This window comes from Erpetoichthys calabaricus, chromosome 16, assembly GCF_900747795.2.
Source record: "Erpetoichthys calabaricus chromosome 16, fErpCal1.3, whole genome shotgun sequence".
Classification (NCBI taxonomy): domain Eukaryota; kingdom Metazoa; phylum Chordata; class Cladistia; order Polypteriformes; family Polypteridae; genus Erpetoichthys; species Erpetoichthys calabaricus.
The window spans coordinates 28,362,276-28,386,117 of record NC_041409.2 but is presented as its reverse complement, the minus strand read 5'-3'; the positions used below and the strand labels follow the sequence as shown (position 1 = coordinate 28,386,117).

At 38.5% G+C, this 23,842-nt stretch overlaps 1 protein-coding gene across 3 annotated transcripts in view; it reads left to right on the top strand.

The window, feature by feature from the left end:
• si:dkey-87k14.1 (leucine-rich repeat transmembrane protein FLRT2) overlaps window positions 1-23,842 on the top strand; it is a 93,026-nt gene that overhangs the window by 60,067 nt on the left and 9,117 nt on the right. Inside the window, exons 1-2 of one of the 3 annotated variants that reach the window (XM_051919801.1) lie at window positions 22,010-22,177; window positions 22,646-22,957. The exons of 1 other annotated variant lie outside the window; for it this stretch is intronic. The gene's annotated coding sequence lies outside the window, so the exon portion shown is untranslated. Of the gene's footprint in view, window positions 1-22,009; window positions 22,178-22,645; window positions 22,958-23,842 lie in introns of those variants that run through there. One more of the 3 variants, XM_028821676.2, reaches the window with a different exon arrangement.

Below are 23,842 nucleotides of genomic sequence, written 5' to 3'. Positions count from 1 at the left end.
CCAAGGCTGGCTTCTAAAGCATTCAGAGATTTCTGTCCAGAATGATGTTAATTTGGTGCACTCCCAAAACATGAGGTCCAGCTAGATTGTAACACTTCCAGGTTGGATCTTGCCCTGGATACATTGTGGACAATTTTACAATTGTAAAGGGCAAAAATGTGATCGATGACAGATTTTAAGTTGAATTATTGAAAGCAATGCACATATCGAGGTAGAATGTATTCTAAGCGTGGCTGTTTTCCACTCCTTTTCTGAAATATTAACTGAAAGATCCTTTTCCACACCATACCCTGGGATCTTTGAAAGGTTTTGCATTGTTGAGATACTTCAAGACTGATCAGATCAGTACTTCTTCTGAAATATAATTGGGTGGGAGGTGTGGAAAACTGAGTAGGTTTCTTTTAGCAAAACTTTGATTTGAAAGTAGTGGAATTAGTGTGTTGTTGGGAAGTTAAATTTGAAGCTAATTGTTCAAGAGATGTAAAAACATTATCTATATACAGTTCTGTAGGTGTTTTAATTCCAGATGTTCTCCAAAGATTACTGTGTAGGTTTGAGGGGGCTGAAAAAGGTGATTATCATGTAGAGGTGCAACAGATAAAAGCGTCTCTGCCTTGAAGTGAATTCTACATTGGTTACATATTCTGCGTGATTAGTGGACCATTGGATTATTGGTATATGACAATAATTAGTATTTACTGGAGCACAAAGCAGGGCATACAGTACAGCAAGATGTTGGGTGTATTCATTAATCAATTTCCAGGTTTTTGTACCTTGTATATTTGTTGCCCAGTAATAAAACTGAAAGGTAGTGCCATGCCGCCTTCTGCTTTAATTCCTTTTAGAGTCACCTTTTGAATGTGTGGATGTCTCAAATTCCATACAAATGAGGTTATAATTGAGTTTAGTTTCTTATGATTTGGTATTGTATATAGGGCTGCTCTAAGCCCTTTTTTAAGATGGTGAAAAAATATATTTAGGGCAGGACTAATAAATTAAAGTAGCAGTACAAAACCAGTTATCTGATCTTTGAAGGAAAGGTTCTTTTGTGCAAATCTCTGCTTGTGCACATGCAAAGGATTAAAGTTGGCTGCAGATGCCAAACACGTTTAATTCTCTTTCATTTAGAGAATCCCGCAGTCTGTGATTTTGCTAATCTCGAAGCGTTGCTGCAGTGAGATGCCTCTACATAATATCTATGGTTCCATTTCCACCACCACTTAGTCTAAGCAGAAAGGTTAAAGCTTCATGCTGTATGCCTCATGTTTTGCTCAAACGGCTGGAAAGAGGTTTCTAGGAAAATAAATATTGGCTCAGAAAATGATAGATGAATACAGGTGGAAATTAAAAGTATCAGTGAAATGATTTTTAAATTGCCCGTGCAGTTCATTTGCACACATAGTGTTAAGGGCCAGCTTGTGTGCTTTGACAGTCCGGCATTTGCTGAACTGTGACGTCTGTTTAGACAGCTTGAATCAAGGAAATAAGTGTTTTTGTAGATTGATGGTTTCTAATTTTCCTCCTTGTTGCCCTCCCAAACAATCTTTCCTCTTTCTTTCCTGTAACAAAACTGCCTTTGTTTTTAATATATCAGGTGTAATTTTGTTCGTTTGATGTTTATGGTATTTGAGAAATGCAACGTAATTTAGAGTTCTTACCAGATATGTTAACAACAGAGATAGGCTTCGTCTTCAATGTGAAACATGGTTACTCTACCTCTAATCCTTCCATAAAGTTTGTTGTATTTCATTGTCTTTTAATATTAACCAATGCCTTTTTGATGGATAATGTATCTTACGGGGAACATTTTCTGTTTGTTGATTCATTGCATCACCTTATATTTATCACATAATTTTATTTTTATTTTCCTTGCCACATTAGAAAGAAGTCAGAAGGAATAATAAGAAAGTGACAAAACATCTTGTGTTTCTCGAACACCTTTTATTACTTGGAAAAACAGCCTCTGTGTGTCTCTGCATTTTATATGCAAATATCCATTGACCCTTAGCTAAACAGTGCTAAAACCATATGATTATTTTAGATCATTTTTGTTCAATATAAATTAGCTGTAAAACTTCCCATTCTCCAGAATGATTTTATATCGTATAAACACAGAATAAAAGGGGCCTTGTGAGCTAATATGTGTCAGACTGTGTGCAACATTCATGAGTGTACTTCACTTCATCTTCTGCCTTTGGTGCTTGACAGGCAGAAGCAACATAACTAACAACAAAGTTTGGGTTTCAGTTAACTGTAGGATAGTAGCAGAACTACAAAATCCATTATATGAAAACATAAAAGTGTTTAAAGGAGCAAGCAAGGACATCCAGCAACACAGGCAGCAAGTCATAATCTAGGGTGAGCGGAAAAAAAGAAGACAATCAAGAGGGAAGGAGGCATTTAAAGTCAAGCTTAAGGGCTAAAACACTAAGAAGCAAAAATAACAATAATGTTCATAAAAGAAGCAATAAGAGACTCACTCAAAAGGTGGTGCGGTCTGAGCACAAAGATGAGACAGAGAAGCTACTTAAATTCAAACTCTGAAAAATGACCTGACATCTGCTTAATTCAGACAACTTTAAAAGTGAGGTGGGGACCTGGACACGGTGTGTGTGCCAGTCAGGTCACAAGGGAAGTGAGTGCACAGGCTTCGTGGGGTAGCATGACAATGTCAGAGTGTATTTTTGATACCCGTCATACTCTCAAAATACAACAATTGTCAACATGCCCATCCAGTAAGCTCCGCTGTTGCTTTCTGAGCAAATAACAGCTCTCAGCTTGAAGTTGAGCAGCATTAAAATTAACAGATGGAATAACTTTGGTTTCTCCCTCATGCAGTTCAAACCACCGTGACTTTATGCATTAAACATGTGCAGAAGAACTGTTGTCCCTCCATTTGCATTCACAGATTTCTTTGCTGATTTTGCACAGAAGACAAAACATAATTAAGGAGGCTCTAACGCATGTTTGTATGTGAGTGTGTTCACCGTGTGATGGACTGGCGCCCTGTGCAGGAGTTCTGCTGTCTTGTGCCCGATGTTTGCTGAGATAGGCTCCAGCTTCCTCATGATTGCTCTACTCTGGATAAGCGGATTTGAAAACAGATGGAGGGATGGATAATAGAGTATGCTGTAAAAGATGACAGAATAAATATGAAAAAAAAAACTGTAGAAAAGTAACTATTTTTAAATCACATGCATTTCTTTGCTGTTTGTAATAGGTGTCTATATTCTTCCCACTTCTGCTATTCTAGTTACTTCAACTGTGACCTTTTCATCATGGACCAGTCTTTTAAATGTTAATGCCAATCTCACAGGTAACTTTACAATACCTGCTCTTTTATTGTTTTAGAAAATATATAAACAGCTTCATTTGATCCTCTGAAAACAAACCACAAAATGTCCCAAAATTACAAAACTGTATTCCAAATGACTATTTTATTCCCTTTCCAGTTGGCAGTTTTAAATTGGAAACTTTCTCTTTTTGTGGGTAAAAGCTAAAATCTGCTGATGGCAGATCAGCAGCCTCCAAACTTTTGTGGCCTTGACAGACTCACACTGTTAAAACAGAGACGGAGACACGGCAATCATGGTAATCTGTGATGTAGAATATGTGATTTAACAAAATGGTGCCATAAAATATTTTCACAAGACAATTTGGTCAAACCAGTTTCAAAAATCCGTTTTCAGAAATGATTCAGGTTAAATCTACCCTGCATTTATGAAGTACGCAGCTCACATTTTGCTTATTTATTCATGGTCAGTTTGAAAATTCTAAATATTTAAGTGGAAAAGCAATATAATTGCATTATAAGCATGTTTTCTTACAAGATGAAAAATACCAGAAATGAAACTTATATCTGTTCATCTATCCCTCCATCTGTCCATCTTTCAGAATCCATTTAATTTCAGTTCAGGACCAAAGGGTGCTGGAGACTATGCTGGCAGGTCCAAGGGAAAAAAATGGGCTTGGACTGGGCTGTAATGTAACTAGTTTCATATAAATATGAGAAACACTTTATAAAGATATACATAGCAATTTACTGTTACATTTTCAATGACAAGGAAAGTCTACAACAGAAATGAGAACATAACTAAATAACTTTCCCTTTCTTTTGTCAAAGTTAACAGAAACCCAAAATATATATACATATATATATATTTTTACATAAAGATAAACAAAAGAGAAAACTAAACAACAAATAGCAAGATGATGAAATAAATGAAAAAGAATATAAGTGTAGGGAGATTAATTATACAGTAGAGTCTCACTTATCCGACATAAACGGGCCGGCAGAATGTCGGATAAGCGAAAATGTCGGATAATGGGAGGTGCTAAGTAAAAGCCTATTAAACGTCAAACTGTGTTATAATTTTACACATTACGAGCCTAATACAGTGGAACCTCAGTTCACGAACATTTCTGAACATGTACAAATCGGGTTATGACCAAAAAGTTTGCCAGACTTTTGCCTCTGTGCACGACCACACACTCGGTATAGGAACAAGCCAGTTTCCCTTTCGGTTTGTGCGTGCCGATGATTTCCGCACATGTTCAGTCTCTCCGTGTGCATTCCCTGTGCAGCGTTAGAGAGAGCGCGCGAGAGAGAGACCCTAACCCTAACCCTAACCGCCGATTGATGTGGTTTTTTTTTGGTGGTGGGACGTCGGATAATACAGAATGTTGGATAAGCGAAGGTTGGATAAGCGAGACTCTACTGTATATATATATATATACAGTATATATATATATATATATATATATATATATATATATATATATATATATATATATATAATATGTATTGTGATGCCCGGAGTGCGTACAGCCACCCTGACCCCGACACAGACAGGCAGAACACGACTTTGGCACACACAGCACACGGTTTATTAACACAGTTCAGCACACAGTACACAAGGCATAGGGGTGAACACAGTCCCTTCTTTGCTGCTAGTCCTTCCCTCTCCACTCTTCCCCAAGCTTTGTCCTCTTTCTCCCGACTCAGGCCATTGAGTGGTGGTGACTGGCTCCTTTTATTGAGCACCCGGAAGGACTCCAGGTGCCCAACGAGCTTCTTCAGGCAGCACTTTTGGTGTGGCATAAGCGCTGTCAAACAGGGCTCTGTAAACGTCCATGTGCCACAGGCCCCAACAGGGTTGATCTTCCATGCTTACGACCCATGGCCCCACTGGAAACCAAGGGGGCTGCCTTCTGTCAGAGAAATGGTCTTAAAAATACTCTCTCTCCCAGTCCTTCCATACTCAGGGCAACCCGACTGGGTAAGGGCTCCTGCTGTCCACCACAATATAGACATATAATATAATATATATATAATATGCACATAATTAATTCATATTATTAGTGTTACAATCAGCTGATAATATAATATATATATAATATGCACATAATTAATTCATATTATTAGTGTTACAATCAACTGTCACTATAACTTAAAACCTTTTTTAAGTGCTGTCATTTTTTAAGTGCTTTTTTCAAAACAAAGATAACTTTGCTATTCTGTACTGGTGGTAATTATGGAGCTCTAAAGTTCTGAAATGAAAAAAATATGCTATTTATAATCAAAATTACAATTAGAAAATAAAAGAAAATTGTTTAAAATTTTTGCTCTTACTTTTGAGACCTACTCTGTATGTGTGTCTGCATATATTCATAAACTGAAGAAGAATTTTGATTTCAAATAAAGGATTGTGAATCAAGTAATGTGAAAACACAACAAAATCAAAAATGAAAAGGAATGATATCCAAATAGAAAGGGTGTAATATACAAATGCAAAGTTGGTAGCAAGCAGCAAGTAAGACTGTTAACGAAATGAAGCGACAATAGAGTGTATAAAACTGAAATGGCCACAAGTAAAGAAAATGACAGGAAATGAAATCTGGGCAGCTGAAAGACCCTCAGAGGTTTCAGTCTGTGGCATGAGGGCAGTACAGTACCTAAATATAGCAAACCATCAACAATGAAAATAAGGCCAAAAAAAAAACCAAACGTAAATTCAAAAGAACCATAGGAGCATTCCGAATGATAAACACATGGGTCAGCAGAAATTACAGGTAACTATACACTCCAAGTGCTCTGGGCATGTGTTAGAGGGTATAGAAGTGGAGCCATGAGCCTTACACAAGAGTGTGGCATCCATTACAGGAAGTCACTCTTCCTAAGTTTAATTGCTTCAGAAGTAAGAAGGTAATGGATGGTTATGAAGTCTACAGGGGACAGGCAGAAAGTCAAAATAGGTCTCCAGATTATTGTCGAACAACAAAGGGTTTCCTCAGGGAGCAGGAAGGACAATTTGGGTCCGTGACCATTTAAACACTTTTTGAGACCCACTGCTGCAGTGAAACCTGAGGCTGTTAGAGGGAGGTCTGGCATTAAGGCCACAGGACTTTTGTTAGATGTTCCTGACCCTGGAAGTGATTCCATACAGTAGCTTGCCCTTGAAGCTTATATCCCAGGATGGCGTATAATGACACACCACTATGCCAGTGAGCTTGGAACTTGGAGTGCAGTATTGGCAAAGGCTTTATCTGGTAGAAAAGTCTTTTGGAAATATTTTTGGACTGTGGGCCCGGGGACCAACCATACCTGGAGGAAGACAGGGGTTTAAAGACCTTTCAGATGGCTTCCACATTTCTATCTCCCTGTGTTTGTGGAGTCATTATTGACGTGTAGACAGTATAATGATGTGTAAATATAAACATAATTTTATTAAATTAAGTTTTATTTCTTTTTGTTTTTTGCTGCAGATATAGGTTGAACACAGGGATCTTCCCTGTTATTATATCTATGTGTAAATGTACATAAATGAATCTATCTATAGTCTATATAAAGTGTATGTAGACACTGAGATAAGGGAGACAGAAGTTTTGAGTTATATAAAGCCCTGTGATGGACTGGTGCCCTTTCCAGGTGCTGTTCCGGCCTTGTGCCAAATAATTCCTTGGATAAGAGGGAATTTTCTGATGTTTTATAAATATGTTTACTCCTTCGTGTGCTACAAAGTAAAAACAAAAATCCCCTTTTTAAATCCCTGACCTGAGGCCTCTGCCCTACTCGATCACATTGATTCAACATATCCATAGCAAATAGTTGGATCAAAACTAAACTGACACTTTATTTATAGGCTTTTGTTATCAGATTGTGCTCAGCACACTCTTTTCTGCTTGACTATGCCTTGTTGTACCGGTGTACCGGTCCGCTTGCTTCTTGCCTTACACCCAGTGCTGCTGGGATAATCATAATGCAGGTATTTTTATTTCAACAAAATAACTATAACATTAGGTTACTTGTTTCGTTTAAAAGTAGCCATACTACATAACACATGTTCCTTTTAAAATGTTACCCCCAACACTGCTCCCAAGATTGTGTTGCTGAGCTTAGCACTGTACATTCATCTCATCAACATAAATTTACTGATTATGGATATATTGAAACAGATTTTTTTCAACCAGGAGAAGAAATAATACGATCACTTCCATTGCTTTCTATTCATGGCTGCTGTATGTGTGTGTGCGACGCTAACGCCTGCACAGGCTAACAGAGTGCAACGGACTTATGCAGACTGCTAAATCCTCAAGTATAACCCGGTTAAGGGTTTACATGGCCATGTAACCGACTTACTCACAGAGAAACTTACGAGAGACCAATAAACAAATAAGGGTTTACATCGCATTTTACAAACTGGGATTCTGTGAATAACTGGGTTATTAAAGCACAAGGAAACGCGCTCAGAGAGTTCTAAAACATTCACTCTGAACAAAATGTTTTAGTTACAAAATTGTAAAAAAAAAAATGAACATATTTAGAAATACTGTGTAGATTTCAATTACAATATATTAGGACTTTGTTTGCCCTATAATCAAAATAGAGTCCATAACAGTACAATAATCACAACCTTTTCAGATTTCAAAAAGACAAATAAAAGCATAAGCCAGTATGGCTTAGAAGCAGTAATCCTGATCATGAGTAAAATTAAATTAGAATTAAGAAAGCATTACTTCAACGTGCTTTCGAGATGACAAGAAGTTGACTTATAAGCGAGCTTAGAGATGAATAATGACCAGTGACTGCTGCTTGCACTGTATGGCTTCAGATAAAAGTGCCATTCTCAGCACAAACACAAATGAACTGTAAAAGGGACATACCATGTTTAAACGCTAACACATACCGTCTTCAAAAACAGAATTATTTTCCGTTATCTGAACTCTGGCCTGGATACGACTTTTGAGTAGTTTGCATGTTCTCCCTGTCTCGGCGATTTGTTTTCCTCCGAGTACCCTTGTTTTTCTTCTTCATCTCAAAAACGTGTGTTGGATTTGCTGATGATGATCAATTGAACAAACGTGTGCGTGTGTGTGTGTGTGTGAGTTTATTTCAAAGCAGGTTCCTCCCTTACAGTCATTGCTGCCAGGACAAGAAGTAACAAAAGAGACGAAGAGATAAATTTGTGACTACTGTATGACATGTTGGCCTTGTAAGTGGAAGTGCCCTTTATTACAAATAAGTTGATACGTATTTGTGATATGTTGAACCCATATGGAAATATCATGAAATGTGCTACATTAGATTTTTAGATATATGAAAACGTATTTCAAGAGAGTTTAACAGGACACGAAAAAAATTTTGAGAAATTTTCAAATGCAAATGATTTGCATGTGTTCAAATAAAAAGTAGCCTATTATAAAACAGCATAAAATCATATTTGATCTGCAGATATGACCAGATAAGGATACGTTAACATATCATAAAATTAATTAAAATTCAAAGTTTATTTTATTTTTTATTGTTAGTTGGGATTACTGTACTGTACACGGTATATGTTGTGTTTTTTATTTTGTAGGCAGCCGATTTGACATTTCAGGAAATATGTGAACATTTTGTCACATCTTATTTTTAAAAGTACATTTGATTTGTGCAGTAACTTAATTATTATTTTACCCCCCCAACCCCTGTAAAGCATTTTGTTTTGTAATATCCTTCTAATAATAATGTGCCACTGGCTCCTTTTGCTTCCAGTACCAGCACTTTATTTTTATTTTGGTATTTTTTGTCATTTTATTCTTTATTTTGGTATATTTTGTACTTTATTTATAATGTATCTTACATGTATTTACAGTTTCTAAGTGTTACTGTTTTTATAGATTTATCGTTTATCTTTTTGACATCTACAGATATGCTCCAGATGACATTTCATTGTATTTATTGTATTTGTGCAGTGACAATAAGGGCATCTTCTTCTTCTTCTTCTGAAGTATTTAAATAATGCGCGTGAAACTGATTGCATAGTTATTGGAAAATAAAAACAAATAATGTACCAAAGAAAATGCACTTTAATGACTACACCATTATTTAATGTAAGACATTATGAGGCTGTTTTCTATTTAGTCACATCAGGCAAGTAAATAAATAGGAGACGTGCATTCTTAAGCGAGACACATAGCTGCTGGGTTGTTTGAGAGTGTGACTTCCTTTGTTTGACCTCCAAAGGGATATTCACTGCAGATGTAACTTCAGAAAGCATCTCTTTTTTCTAAACAACTGTTCACTCCCTGACCTTTTCCTACATATCTGTCTGTGGATGCCGACTTAACAGGGACCTTTTTGTTGCCATTCTATGTTTTTACAGCTTGCTGTATGCAGAAAACACACATCCATCTGGATTCACCTAGCAGAGCATCGCTTTTTAACAATAATTCACCACTGAGTGAGCAAGCTACTGATTAAATAAATTGTGGACTGATTGAACACTGACCCCATTTTACTTTCTGGACTCAACAAACATATTCATTTTCTGTAAACTGAAAATAATTCCTGTGGCCGAGGGTATTTATTTGAATAGTATCTTTGAGATCCTGCCTGTCAGATGATGTTATTTTTCTGCTCCTCTTTTCTAATGGGGATACGTCGTACATAAAGTCTCCAGCCTGTTGATTAGAGATCTAAAAACATATAGTTTCTTTTTACATTTTATTACATATTGAGAAACAAAAGACTCCTCAATTCCTACTTTTTGAAGTGCTCACTAGGCTAAGTACAATTGTCTGTTTCGCTGGATTATATTAAAGTATTTTATTTCACAGGGTGTGTTCAATAAAAAAAAAAGAATGACTTTTTCTATGAAAATTGTATATTTCTGGCATCTTCAAAATATTTTAACATGTACAACTTTGCCAACAAACACAGAAATCACTTGTAACCCAGCCAGCTTCTTATATAAATATGAATAACGATATCACATTACTCGAAGAGAATTTGAAATTGCTACGATTTTGTTGCTTTAATATTTTTTTAGATGGGGTGGTTAATAAAAAATACAAGATAAGTATGCCTGAAATGTACAATTTTAAATGTCCAAACAAAAAATGACCATTCTACATGTTTCTTAGAGTATACAATAATCAAACAAATCTTTCATTTAGTGATTATCCCCATTTCAGCCAGTTCCCTCTCACACTCTAAAAAGAGAAAAAGGGCTCTTTTTGATTTAAGGTAATTTTAGTAGTTGTAATGAACTATATTAATATGTTTGTTCACCTAACATAATTTTTTGCCTTACTTCAAATTGAAAAACGTTGCAGTCGCTTAATGTAACTTCTTCTATTTAGTCTAAAGCAAAAAATCGCTTTGGAGACCTTGCCGGCTCCGACCCCTGTGATGTCACATCTGGGCTCACACCAATGGCAGAAGACCTACATGAGCCCCACCCCTTTGAATTCACTTCCTGTCTCCCCCTTTAAAAGCCTCCGCCTTTTCCCTATTCCCTCAGTTCTGTTTGGACTCATCAGTGCTGTATTACTTTGAAAAGCAACTTAAACCAAATTATACAGGTGGCTGCCCCATGTTTGAAGGCACTGTACAAAATGTAGCACTAATTTTAAAATAAATTTGCTTCCATTGTTTAAAACAATTTCACCCTAACAAACAGTGAATTCAACACCATATAAAGAACATATTTAGTTGAGTCCAATTAAGAATTTAAGTTGGCATTACAGTGAATACAATAATGGACAAAATTTTAATTTGAGTTCATCCATCCATTATCCAACCTGCTATATCCTAACTACAGGATGACGGGGGTCTGCTGGAGCCAATCTCAGCCAACACAGGGCGCAAGGCAGGAAAAAAACCCCGGGCAGGGCACCAGCCCACTGTAGTTAATTTGAGTTTTTAAAGAAATTTGGTTTGAGCTAAATATATTTTTTGCTTTTATTCAAGTTTTTGAAAAGGTTAAAACAAACTCAAATGAATTAAGTTTACTCAAATACTTTTTTAAAATTTGAAAGAAATCAATTAAATTGCTTGTTGCCTTGTGAAGTTATTTATTTAGGTTGATCCAACAAAACATTTTTTACAGTGCACCTCTTATTTGAACACATCACTTCATTTATTTATTTATTGTGACTTTTTATCACAAACACAACACACAAACTGAAATTTAACAATCTCCGTTGTAAGGCTATTGGGAAAGCAAAGGTTTTTCTGACAGCATTACAGTCAAGGCCAGAACCATTCCAGGACAGGATGCCATTTCCATTGTGGCCCAATCAGAACCTACACATCCACCCGCATGCATGTCACATGACTTTGTGGGAATTGGGAGAAAACCAGAATACCAGATACAGGGAGGATGAACAAACCCTGTGCACATGATCTATAAGGGGTGCAGCAGCACCCTCCAGTTCTGTCAATGCAAAATTGTGACTCTGTTCATAATGTGACGGAGAATTAGCACAGTAAAGAAAAAAAGACTACTTGTATAGCAAAAGAAGATGGACACATTTAATGTCTTTAAGAATAAATGAGCAACCGTCTGATATGTGGAGGTGTTCCATTTACAGTTCAGTTTTACCAGTGTGTCATTGTTGTAAGGAATAACGTCTTCTAAGCACAAAGCCATTCTGAGCTCTTTTGTCCATTGTCCAGTGAATGCTGTGAAAATGCCATTAAGGCACATACAAGAGATAAAGAACCTTGAACAAAATAAGTCAAAGTCTTGTTAGATTTAAAGGATTATGACTAACACTTAAACATCCTTGATTAACAGATAAACTTTTAAAATAATGTCCCACAAGTTGGGGCAAAATTGGTGGTGCAGTGGTTAGAGCTGCAGTCACCCAGCAGTCTGATCATTGTCTGTGTGTGTTTTGCACGCACTCCCCATATCTGTGTGTACTTTTCTCTAGTTACTCTGGTATTGCTCCCACATACCCAAATATACAGTACTCATGTGACTTTAATGCAGCGTTTCTCAACCTTTAAGTATTTGCGACTTGAGTTTTCATAACAGTTTTAATCGTGCCCCCCTAAGGTTTTTTTGAAAGGAGCCCACTAATACCAATTTGTTCTTTTTTAATTAATGATATATCATAGATGCGTATTTTATTATACCTACTTAACTTTTATCGACATTTATCTAACTCTATATTTATTTTTCTAGTATCAGAATGTAGTTTAAGTTAATTTGTTTGGGTTTCAATAGATGTATTTTTCATATTTGCGATTCTTGTTTTCTTTTTTTCGCGACCCCCTTTTTGTTACTTTGAGAACCACTGCTTTAATGGATGACTCCCAAGTTTGTCTGATTTGAATGAATGTGGATATGTGTGTGTGAGTGTTAATGATAATGAATGGATTGGCATGCCATCTGCCTTGCACCTGATGGTATTCAGATCAGCTATGCAAACAGCAACCCTAAAAGTGGATTAAGCGGGCTCAGAAAATAAATGAATGGATGGTTTGGGTGGTCTTAAGGATTACAGCAAAATGTGAGCATTTAGGAAGTGCAATTACATCCAGAAATGTTCTCTTTCAAAAGCAGAGTTTGTGTTAGTTCAGTTGATTCAAATCCTCCGAACGTGAATTAGGCCTTAGTCACATCAGCCTCTGTAGTGTACATGGATTTAATATTTACCATTTGCACCAGAAAAGTTTAATAGGCTCGTGTGTATATTGTCTTCATTTAGACAAAAAAAACCCCAAACAAACGACTTAATATAGTCTAGATAAAGCTCTTTGATAGGCAGTAATATCGTCCTGAAAGACATTCAAAAACATGTGTCGGCAGGGAGTCACTCTCGGCAGATAGGGTGTGGGCCAAGAAATCTGCTGCTGTGTAACATGAAAAAAATATTTTTGGAAAGAAATTAATGCACCAGGTAAACGATTAAAATAGCCTTTAAAAAATGTGAGTTAGGTTACTCGACCCAAACGTAAAACATGAAGCGTTAATTAGGTTTTAAAATGTCTGTCAAAACAATAAGAAAAAGAATAGAGTACCATAGATAAATGAGTTCGTTTGGTGAACTGTGGGAGCTACAAAAGAATGTGTGGGTACGAGGATGGAAGTCTGAACGATAGCATGATAGAGTCCAAAAAAAAAATAAAATGCGAATGTAAAGCCTGTGGAGCGGGAGCTTCAACGTGGGTGTGTGGTGCTCTGGGTCCCTTAGGCACCTGCTAAAGAGCTTGTGAGGCTGGAGGAGTTGAAGACTTTGTATTGGAGTTTGCCAAATTGTAAAAGCTTTAGATCAGTTTAAAGCTGAATCCATCATCCCCATGGAGGCATGTGGCTACATTCCCAGTCTGCTTTTTCAATCTGGCCCCCTAAAAAAAGCATTTGTTAACAGTCTAATTGACTCATTAAGTTCTTAGCTCTCAACCCGGGCCTACAGTTCACAGTAGTGAGCGTGCACAAACCTGCTGACACACTCACCCAGGTGGGTGCTGCACTGCACACGTGGGTGGGTTTGCTATCTCTTGTGTCATGTCTGTAGAAATTTGTAAAAAGTGAATATGAAATAAAAATGATTGATTGAGTAATGCCTTCTGCATTGTTGGTCTAGATAGAAGGCTCTCATCCGTTTTACAAGTCTGACTCATGTATGGAGAACTGAAATTTGTGAATCCCTGCGTTCGCCGTCGGGTCACATCGTAAATAAGAAATTACACTGCATTGTCCCCAATAGAATGTGCACTAGCTTGTTTGCCAGAGCTGAAAAACATGGAACAAAAAGGTATATTGATGTTTTTTATTTATGAGTGCAAATCAGTCAAATGCAAGAATAAGAGTTAGAGAAACATGTCAGCACTCATTTGCAAGAGGTCAATTGTGTGCTGGAAAAAAAATTAAAAAATGGCCAGAATGATAATATTTAAACTGTAGGACATTCATCAGGTGTACTTACTTTGTAATGGGAAGGCTTACAATACGTATGTGCAGTCCGTTGAAAATGTCAGTCTTCCATCCATCCATTATCCAACCCGCTATATCCTAACTACAGGGTCACGGGGGTCTGCTGGAGCCAATCCCAGCAAGCACAGGGCGCAAGGCAGGAAACAAACCCCGGGCAGGGCGCCAGCCCACCACAGGGCACACACACCCACACATGTGGACAATTTAGGATCGCCAGTGCACCTAACCTGCATGTCTTTGGACTGTGGGAGGAAACCCACGCAGACACGGGGAGAACATGCAAACTCCATGCAGGAAGCGAACCCAGGCCTCCTTACTGCGAGGCAGCAGCGCTAACAGTGCACCACCCTGTAACTCCATGCTAGGAATTTCTAAATTGGACATGCAATCTGATGACATTTTCCACACATAATCTCAATAGGCAGAATTCTCTGGACTGGAGCTTCACATAAATGGACCACTGACGATCTCTAAAATATTGGACAGTTTTTAACATGTATATGAAAAAATATACAAAATGCTATACAATATTTAAGTTAATTGCCAACTAGCTAACTAGCATAGGGTTCACAGCAGGAGCAGACCCCGGACAGGGTGAGCACACCCACCCACACACACAAGCTGATGTGGCATCGCCAACTCACCTAACCTGCAAGTCTTTGGACTGCGGGAGGAAACCCACACAGAAAACATGCAAACTCTACACAGGGAGGACCCGGGACACAAACTCGGGTGTCCTTACTGTGAGGCAGCAGCACTACCCCTGTACCACCATGATGCCCTTTAGGGAAAATGGTGTGCTTAAAAATAAAAAACAGCCAAGATTTGAAATACGTTAAATACACTATTGTTTGTCTCATTAAGCATTACATTATCAAATGTGTGGTTAGTTCATTGAATAGAATTATGTCTACTTTTTTTTTTTTTGTTTTTTCTGTTCCCCCTGGCCATCGGACCTTACTCCTTTTCTATGTTAACTAATGTTGTCTTATTTTAATTTCTTATTTTGTCTTTTATTTTTCTTTTCTTCATTATGTAAAGCACTTTGAGCTACTTTTTGTATGAAAATGTGCTATATAAATGTTGTTGTAGTTGTTGTTATAAACTTTTAGAATATAATACAGATATTAAAAAATAATTATTAATACATAATTGTACAAATATATCTGAAGAGTTTTAGCAAACATCCAGCCATCCATCCATTTTCCAACCCGCTGAATCCGAACACAGGGTCACGGGGGTCTGCTGGAGCCAATCCCAGCCAACACAGGGCACAAGGCAGGAACCAATCCTGGGCAGGGTGCCAACCCACCGCAGGACACACACAAACACACCCACACTCCAAGCACACATTAGGGCCAATTTAGAATCGCCAATCCACCTAACCTGCATGTCTTTGGACTGTGGGAGGAAACCGGAGCACCCGGAGGAAACCCACGCAGACACGGGGAGAACATGCAAACTCCACGCAGGGAGGACCCGGGAAGCGAACCCGGGTCCCCAGGTCTCCCAACTGCGAGGCAGCAGCGCTACCCACTGCGCCACCATGCCGCCCTTTAGCAAACATGCAAGTAAAAAATGTCTGTTAAAAATATCCTGCATTCTTTACACACCGTAGTTCAAAAAATTTGAGAGCCCAAATTCCTATAGATGTGAATATTTTATCATTTCATTTTATACACCATAAGTACTGTAGGTAACCTTATTTCCGTTACACAGAAATAATCTGCTGAAAAGATTTTATGCATCTCCTTTTTCAAATAATCACCAGTTAGACTGTTACAAATTATGATTAATTCCTGACTTTTGCAATTCTGCAGGAGCAGATGATTCAGGGCTGCTTTGTAGAATTAAATCTCATTTGCCAGATGACATAAGGATATATAGTATTGGGCAAATCTAATATCAGATTTGACTAGTGTGTGTGAAATTCATACATTCGTAGTTCAGTAATAATTTCGGGCCACTGAACTGTCTTCAGTAAATTATAAAATTTAATATCAGATTTGTTTAAAGTATAAAATGATAAGTGAGATTTTAGGACGAATGGGAAAGAAGTACGTTTGGAAAATGAAAGGGGTTTAATATCATTTAAACTACCACCACAGCGTGTGATTCTGGAGTCTTTATCCTGCAGAGGCCAGTTGCGATGTTCAAATAAATTCCCCTGCATGCTGTCCGCGGCCCTCTTGGAGAGCTAACCATGTAAGTCTATACACTACTGCCACCTCGGTTTGGATTACTGTAGTTGCAGCGTTACAGATGTCCACAGCTTTAGAGTAATCAGAGTGTGCTTGTTAAATCTGTTGATAGCTTCCAGTATTATGCGTATCAGGGTAGTCAGATCTTGGAAATATTCTATTTGCTTTCTGGATTGGATTTTTAAGGGATTATACTGGATTTTTACCAAGGCTGGTGGGTTATTTACAATACATGCTGTCAATCTGCGAACTGGATAAAGCTCTTCTGAATTCATAATAATACTGCATCTCAATAGATAAAATGCTTTATTGAAAAGGAAAAAAAAAAAGTGACATTTATTATCTCATGGATATTTTTAATAAATGCGCTGACTGTCAACGCACTGCTATGTTTTCCCTTCTATAAAAGGCAGAAAATGCATATTTTAGTGAGTGGATGACACAGAAAAACCAGGTACATCCCAGCATTTATTTTCTAATTGTTTGTAGTTTTTCAGTAGGTCATTGTATTGTTTTATCCTTTCACCGAGTGAATGTGATTGAAAATGATAAACTTGGGGGTAACTAGATGTACCTTTACCAGCACAAACACAACAGACTGACAGTCTTGATCACTACAGACATATGTGTCTCCTCTCCACTTGTGGATCATGTGCCCTATTACAGCATTAATATGAAACAAGCCAGATTCTGATCAAATTTTCATTATGACAATTTAGAAATGCCAGCTGTGACAGCTCAGTGCCAATTTGGCTGGCATATAACATTAAAAACTGTGCTAAATGCAGTAAGAGTTGCACCGAAAAAAAATACTGTTTTTGTATGCCGCTGATTATTATTAACCCTATAAAATAGAGGTTTAAACTTTTTTGGTAGTATTTTTTTTCCGTGTCATAATTAATTTTCATGACTTTTCTCCTTTCTTGCAAATATAGAACATGCATCATCATCAGTCAGGAATTTGGCATTACATCTTGTCATCTGTGACTAATGATCACAAATTGATGCGATCGATCAATCATGCACGACATAATCAGCATTTCGCATTTTAACCACAGGCCATCCATTAAGTCATCCTTTTGTCATTAATTTAATGTCACTTGGATGTCCACGGAGCTAGGGCAGGCATAACAGTAATTAAATAGCAATAGCCAATATTAAGCAGTTTCCATGCAGTACTTATTTACTGGGGCAGAAAGATCAAGGTCAGGTGAGAGTGCCCAGATTTGTGCCACATCTACTTTACACAGAATCATGGTGCCATGCTAAATGATGCATCCTTCAAGCAACGGTTTCAAATTAGAGGTCGAAACATAATTGTCATGTAGTTGTTTAGACCCACATAGCATACATTATAGAAAGGGTACAAACTTTAAAAAAATAATTTAAAATTAAAGCAAACTTGTTGGTGATAGAGTCCACTGTTATAAAATAAACAAAGAATGAAGTTTACTGAACGGTTAATCCACTTGATGGGTCGTGTACTGCAGCCTCTTCATTAACTTTGTTATAACTCTTGTGATGTCAAATCTATGAAAGGCCGTATATAACATAAAAGTTCATGTAGTAAACCTAAAACTGTCTTGTTTCAAAAACATCCCATCCTATCTATATATGGACTCGCCTTTGTTATCCATCCATTTTCTTAACCCACTTATTCAGGGCAGGGTCGTGGGGAGGCTGGAGTCAAACCACCAAATATCGGGGTGCAAGGCAGAGACAATTCCTGGGCAAACACACACACACACACACACACACACACACACACCAGGGACAACTCATGTAACATGGAAACTCCAGGCAGGGAGCACCCAGGACATGAACTCTGCCTGGTCTCCTTAGTACAAAGCAGCAGCACTGCCACTGTGCCACCAGGCTGCACTTGATTAATGTTAATTGATTATGTTTAACTCTTTTATAAGTCGCTTTGGATAAAAGTGTCTGCCAAGCAAGTAAATGAAAATGGGAAATATAAAAATGACTTTCTAAAGTTCCATAGGATATGATAGTATTTATAAATTGAGTAACTTGTTACTTTACATATCTATAAGTCAGTAACATTTAAACCACAGACCTGTATGCTTTATTTTTGCCCATCTCCGCAACAAAATGCATAACGACATGGGATGCCCCCTCTTCTGAGCACACACATTCACATTTGTTCTTACGTGTTAAAAGAGAATCCCAAAACTGATTAAATGAGCGGAGGAATGAACGGCACTGCCCATTCTTCAGCGTTTGTAGACATTGACTTGATGTAAAACCGGAACTGTTTATATTAATGGCTAACTAACCAACAGGACTCAAAATGGATGGACAGATCAATCGATGGATACTTCAGATCAAACTTGATGAACATATTGATGAGTCAAAATTTCAAAGTCTGCAAATTGCAACACTTGTTGCTTGCATGTGAAATTTATGCAAACGTTAAGTCATAATGAATATTTTAGAATATTACAGTTAGTATCCAGGCTCGGTTGGCTGAGTGGAGTTTCCATGTCCTCCTTGTGTCTGCATGGGCTTCACATATTAGATAGATAGATAGATAGATAGACAGACAGACAGACAGACAGACAGACAGACAGACAGACAGACAGACAGACAGACAGACAGACAGATAGATAGATAGATAGATAGATAGATAGATAGATAGATAGATAGATAGATAGATAGATAGATAGATAGATAGATACTTTATTAATCCCAAGGGGAAATTCACAAAGCTGTGTAGCTTACGTGCTCTGTGTATCATTCTAAATAAATACCTCTAACAATTACATATCCATCCATCCATCCATCCTCTTCCGCTTATCCGAGGTTGGATCGCGGGGGCAGCAGCTTGAGCAGAGATGCCCAGACTTCCCTCTCCCCGGCCACTTCTTCTAGCTCTTCCGGGAGAATCCCGAGGCGTTCCCAGGCCAGTCGAGAGACATATTCCCTCCAGCGTGTCCTGGGTCTTCCCCGGGGCCTCCTCCCGGTTGGACGTGCCCGGAACACCTCACCAGATGCCCGAGCCACCTCATCTGACTGCTCTCGATACAGAGGAGCAGCGGCTCTACTCTGAGCCCCTCCTGGATGACTGAGCTTCTCACCCTATCTTTAAGGGAGAGCCCAGACACCCTGCGGAGGAAACTCATTTCGGCCGATTGTATTCGCGATCTCGTTCTTTCGGTCACTACCCATAGCTCATGACCATAGGTGAGGGTAGGAACATAGATCGACTGGTAAATTGAGAGCAATTACATAATTAAAAAGAAATCCATCCAACTATCCATCCTTAAAGTGCACATCTATGCTGCACAAAGAGCAAGGCAGGAATCAACCCTGGACAGAAGACAGTCCATCACCTGCACAGGGCAGTTTAGCCAGACGTCATGATAATAATTTCCCCTTGGGATTAATAAAGTATCTATCTATCTATCTATCTATCTATCTATCTATCTATCTATCTATCTATCTATCTATCTATCTATCTATCTATCTATCTATCTATCTATCTATCTATCTATCTATCTATCTATCTATCTATCTATCTATCTACAGAGTATGCCCAGTTCTCTTTACCTCTAACAATTCTGGGGATAATTTGCGATCTATGATAGGTGGGAGATTGGAAAAGCATTTGCGATGCCACATGTGTATCTGTGCTAGTGTCGAGGTTTAGCTCTCATCAGGGACTGAATTTGTGTGGCTAGATTTTTCTCTGAGGACTAAAACTGCAGCCATAACCTCATACAGACAAGGCACTTAAAAACGCAGCGCACAACCCACTCTCCCTTACATATTTTCTGCTTCTCTCACCTGTTAGTTCCACTTATTATCAACGACCACGTTATGTTAAAAGCTTTTCTTAGCTTGGCCAACAGAGCAAAGTCTTTGCTAATTGCACGTGCCAGAATGAGTCCAATATTAGTATAATGATTAGGCAGTAAATGAGCTAAAGAGAACAAAATCAGGCGGTGCTGTCTGTGCATTGGCTGCTTGTTTTCTTCATTATGTCTATAAAACAATAAAACACATTTTTTTAAATATCTTTCCTTCTTTCTACCTAGTTTTGCTTAGCTTATATGTCTTTAATTATGCTTAGATTGGCTGCTGGGATTTTTTTTTTCATACAGTTGATTCAAACTTAAATAGTGCTTAACAGTCCAACGTAATGAACTGCAGCTGCAAAAACAAGCACATCCCCCTTGCTTGCTCATTCAAGAGATCAATAAAAAAGGTGCCTTCCTTCTTTTTCTCAATTTTCTTTGGTTTCTTCTGGAGCGTCAATGTTATTTATTTACTTATTTTTTAATGTTCTTTCCATGTGCACGTGGGATTCCTCAGGGGACTCCATATTGCCTCTTCCCCCTGCTGAAATACTTGCAGTCAGGGCATGTAGTGACTCTCATCTGACCCTAAGCTGAATGTGTGTGTATGTGTGATGGAATGGCAGCTGCTGGCTCCTGCCGTAGGTCCATCAGTGCCAAGGTAGGTTGCATCCCCTGAACTGGAAAATTGGGATCAAAATTGGATGAATGCAAAACTAAAACCAGGTACCCCCTAAAAAATAAAGGTGCCAAAGTGGTTCTTCAGACCAGTGTCATAGGGGAGCCATTTTTGATTCCTAAAAGAACCATCCACATGAAGGCTCCAGAAGGAACCTTTATTTGTTTAAATCTGTAACAGGCTCCATAAATAACCATGAATAGATGGCAACAGATGAGTGAAATACCTGATTTTAAAGGGACACTCGCGGAATACAAGAATGCAGGCTAAGTTTGGGTTTTCTTGATCTGTTATTATCCTGCCTATAAGGATTTCAGTTTTGTCCACATATTATGAACCTTTTCAAAGCCCAAAGAACCCATTTCACTTACAAAGAACTCTTCTGAGAATAAAATGTTTTTTTTTTTTGTCAAGCACAAGTTCTATGAGGCACCACACTGCCCAGTATAGCGCAGTAAAGATCAATTCATGTTTAGAGTGTAGAAAAAAATAACTAAGAAATACCAGAAGAACACTCCAGTTTGTCCTTTGATGATGATGATTTTATTTTATTTTTTTTTTTGAGGGAAACGTGGGCCTGCCTAATTTATTAAATGGCTCCACAATTCAAGTGGGACATTTTGAACCCTGACATAGATATTTTTTAGGTGTGTCCATGTCCTGTTCTAAAACTCGCCCCCCCCCCCCCCCCCCCGCCCCCCCCCACCCTCCGGTCATAAATGAGCACAAAATGAGGAAAAACTTTAAAAAGGTTCTCGAAATGAGTGGGTGGGTATGGGGGCCCCCTGCTGTCCCAGAACAGAGAGAGAGTGAAGAAAGTCGCCTCTGTTACAGTTTTTCATGCTGAAAGTCTTGTCTCGCTCTGCCCTTCTTTGATACATCTGGCTCTGGCGTTAGAGTCTGACGGACTAGTGACAGGACATTTCGTCACAGCCCCTCCACCCAGACCCGTCAACCATTTGTTATTTATTATACCTGTTGACTGATGTATTCTGTTGAACAGGAGTGATCTTTCACTTATTTAGTTTACTTGAGTGTTCCTATATGTGTGTGTAAAGGTTTTGAAGATTCCAGTTCAGATCAGTGCATTGGTATGTTTGATAAGGTTAGGACCTGAAAAGTAAAGTAAAGTTGAGAAAATGATGTAATCGAATATCCTGGGCCATCCCTCTAAATTTCCATGTAGGTGTGTTTAAGAGCGCTGATGCATAGTTGTGGAAGGATCGGCGCAGTGAATCTCGCATTGCTGAATGAAACGTGTAAGTTTCATAGGTGGTGAGCATTATACCTCCGAATGTATTAAAGCACTGATTCGGCTCTTTCTCCTTTTAACTGCTGTCTTGCAGTACAAGAAGAGGTAAAGTGTGAACATCTCTAGGCGTTTAGCCTTTTAATGGTGCCCCCCCGCGTTTCACGCTTGTGGAAAGGGAGGGACAGAATGAGAAAAGGAGAGAGAGAGAGAGAGGAGAGAGAGAGAGAGACAGAGAAGAGAGGAGAGGAGAAGAGAAGGCAGTGGAGAGATCGCTATCTACTGAATTCATTACTGTAAACATCTCCCAGGGGTTCCAAGGGGAAAGGCAAGTCTTACATTTAGCAGTAAGCAATCAAATCTGAGACATTATTATTGGAGTATCAGGCAGCAATCAGAGGAAACGCACGCATAGCGCTTGGGACACACAGGGAGAGGGAGCAAGAAGTCTCCACAGCTTTTGCCTAATGTAATCCTTTAATCTCTTGAAGGAGCGCACAGCAGAAGGGAGAGGAGAAACAGCACGCATCGAGACCGAGAATGATTCTTGTGTGGAAAGACGGAGCGGCGTGACCGAGACGCGGCTGAGCCTGGGCTCCGCAGGACTGAGCGGTCATGCAGCCCGCGGAGCGCGGAGCCGCTGCGCTGCACAGAGGCAGCCCGAGTCGCGCAAGCGGGGGACTGCCAGCACCCTGGGATGTGGCGCTTCTCCCCAGCGCATAGAGCGACTGGCCGCAGTCACTGCTGAGAGCGGAGAGGGCTTCAAGTTCTCAGATATGAAAAGGACTACAAAACATTTCAAGGTAAATGTGTGTTTCCACTTCATATATTTTCTATTCGTCATCATTCAACCTGACACCTTGCATTTTATTCCCAGATCTCGTCAGATTCTTCAGTTTAGTCCTGCGTGTGCTTTTACGGGGTTGAACGCGTGAAGTCATTCAAGTTAGAATAAGGACGGTTTGGGGAGTCAGGTGACATAGCTCTCTCTATATATTATAATCTAAAATAAATAAATAAAACGGGACGCTCTATTAAGTATTGCTTTAAAGTTGGCATATTGCTAGTTGGATAAAAATCATCGATGCAGCCTTGTACTGGAATATACAATTGGGAACAAGAGATGTGCATTGCATGCAGCAGCCCGAGTAATGCCAATAGTTAAAACAATCCATTTATTCTGCACACTACTGCGTCATTGCGAAGATTTTTTTAAATAATCCTACAGTAAGTACACCTATTTCAGATTATGACAAATCGATGCCCGATTAAATGCACGATCTGCAACTTTGAATTGTTTTTAATTGTCACATTTGCAATCTGAACATGTAGGTCGCACAGAATCTTTCAAAACTGAACCGATCATTCTTAAAAATGAACCCGGGCATAGTTCCTGTTTGACCATATACAGTGAAATCGCTGTATTATTTTTGTCTTAAAATAATAAAAAAGAGACAGTAGATATAGCTGGAACCTTTTACCATTGTTATCACGTTAGTATATAGATACTAATATATGCGTTTTATTTAAATGCATTCATCCATGTACCTGGCAAAATATTCATTATGGGGGAAAATGTTTTGGGAAGCCTGGGTAGGAAATGGAATGGCATAAAATTAAAACTTACATACAAATCCTAGCCGTTTTAGTTTGGAGAATGCCTGGAATAAAGAGGGGCTTTTGTTCCA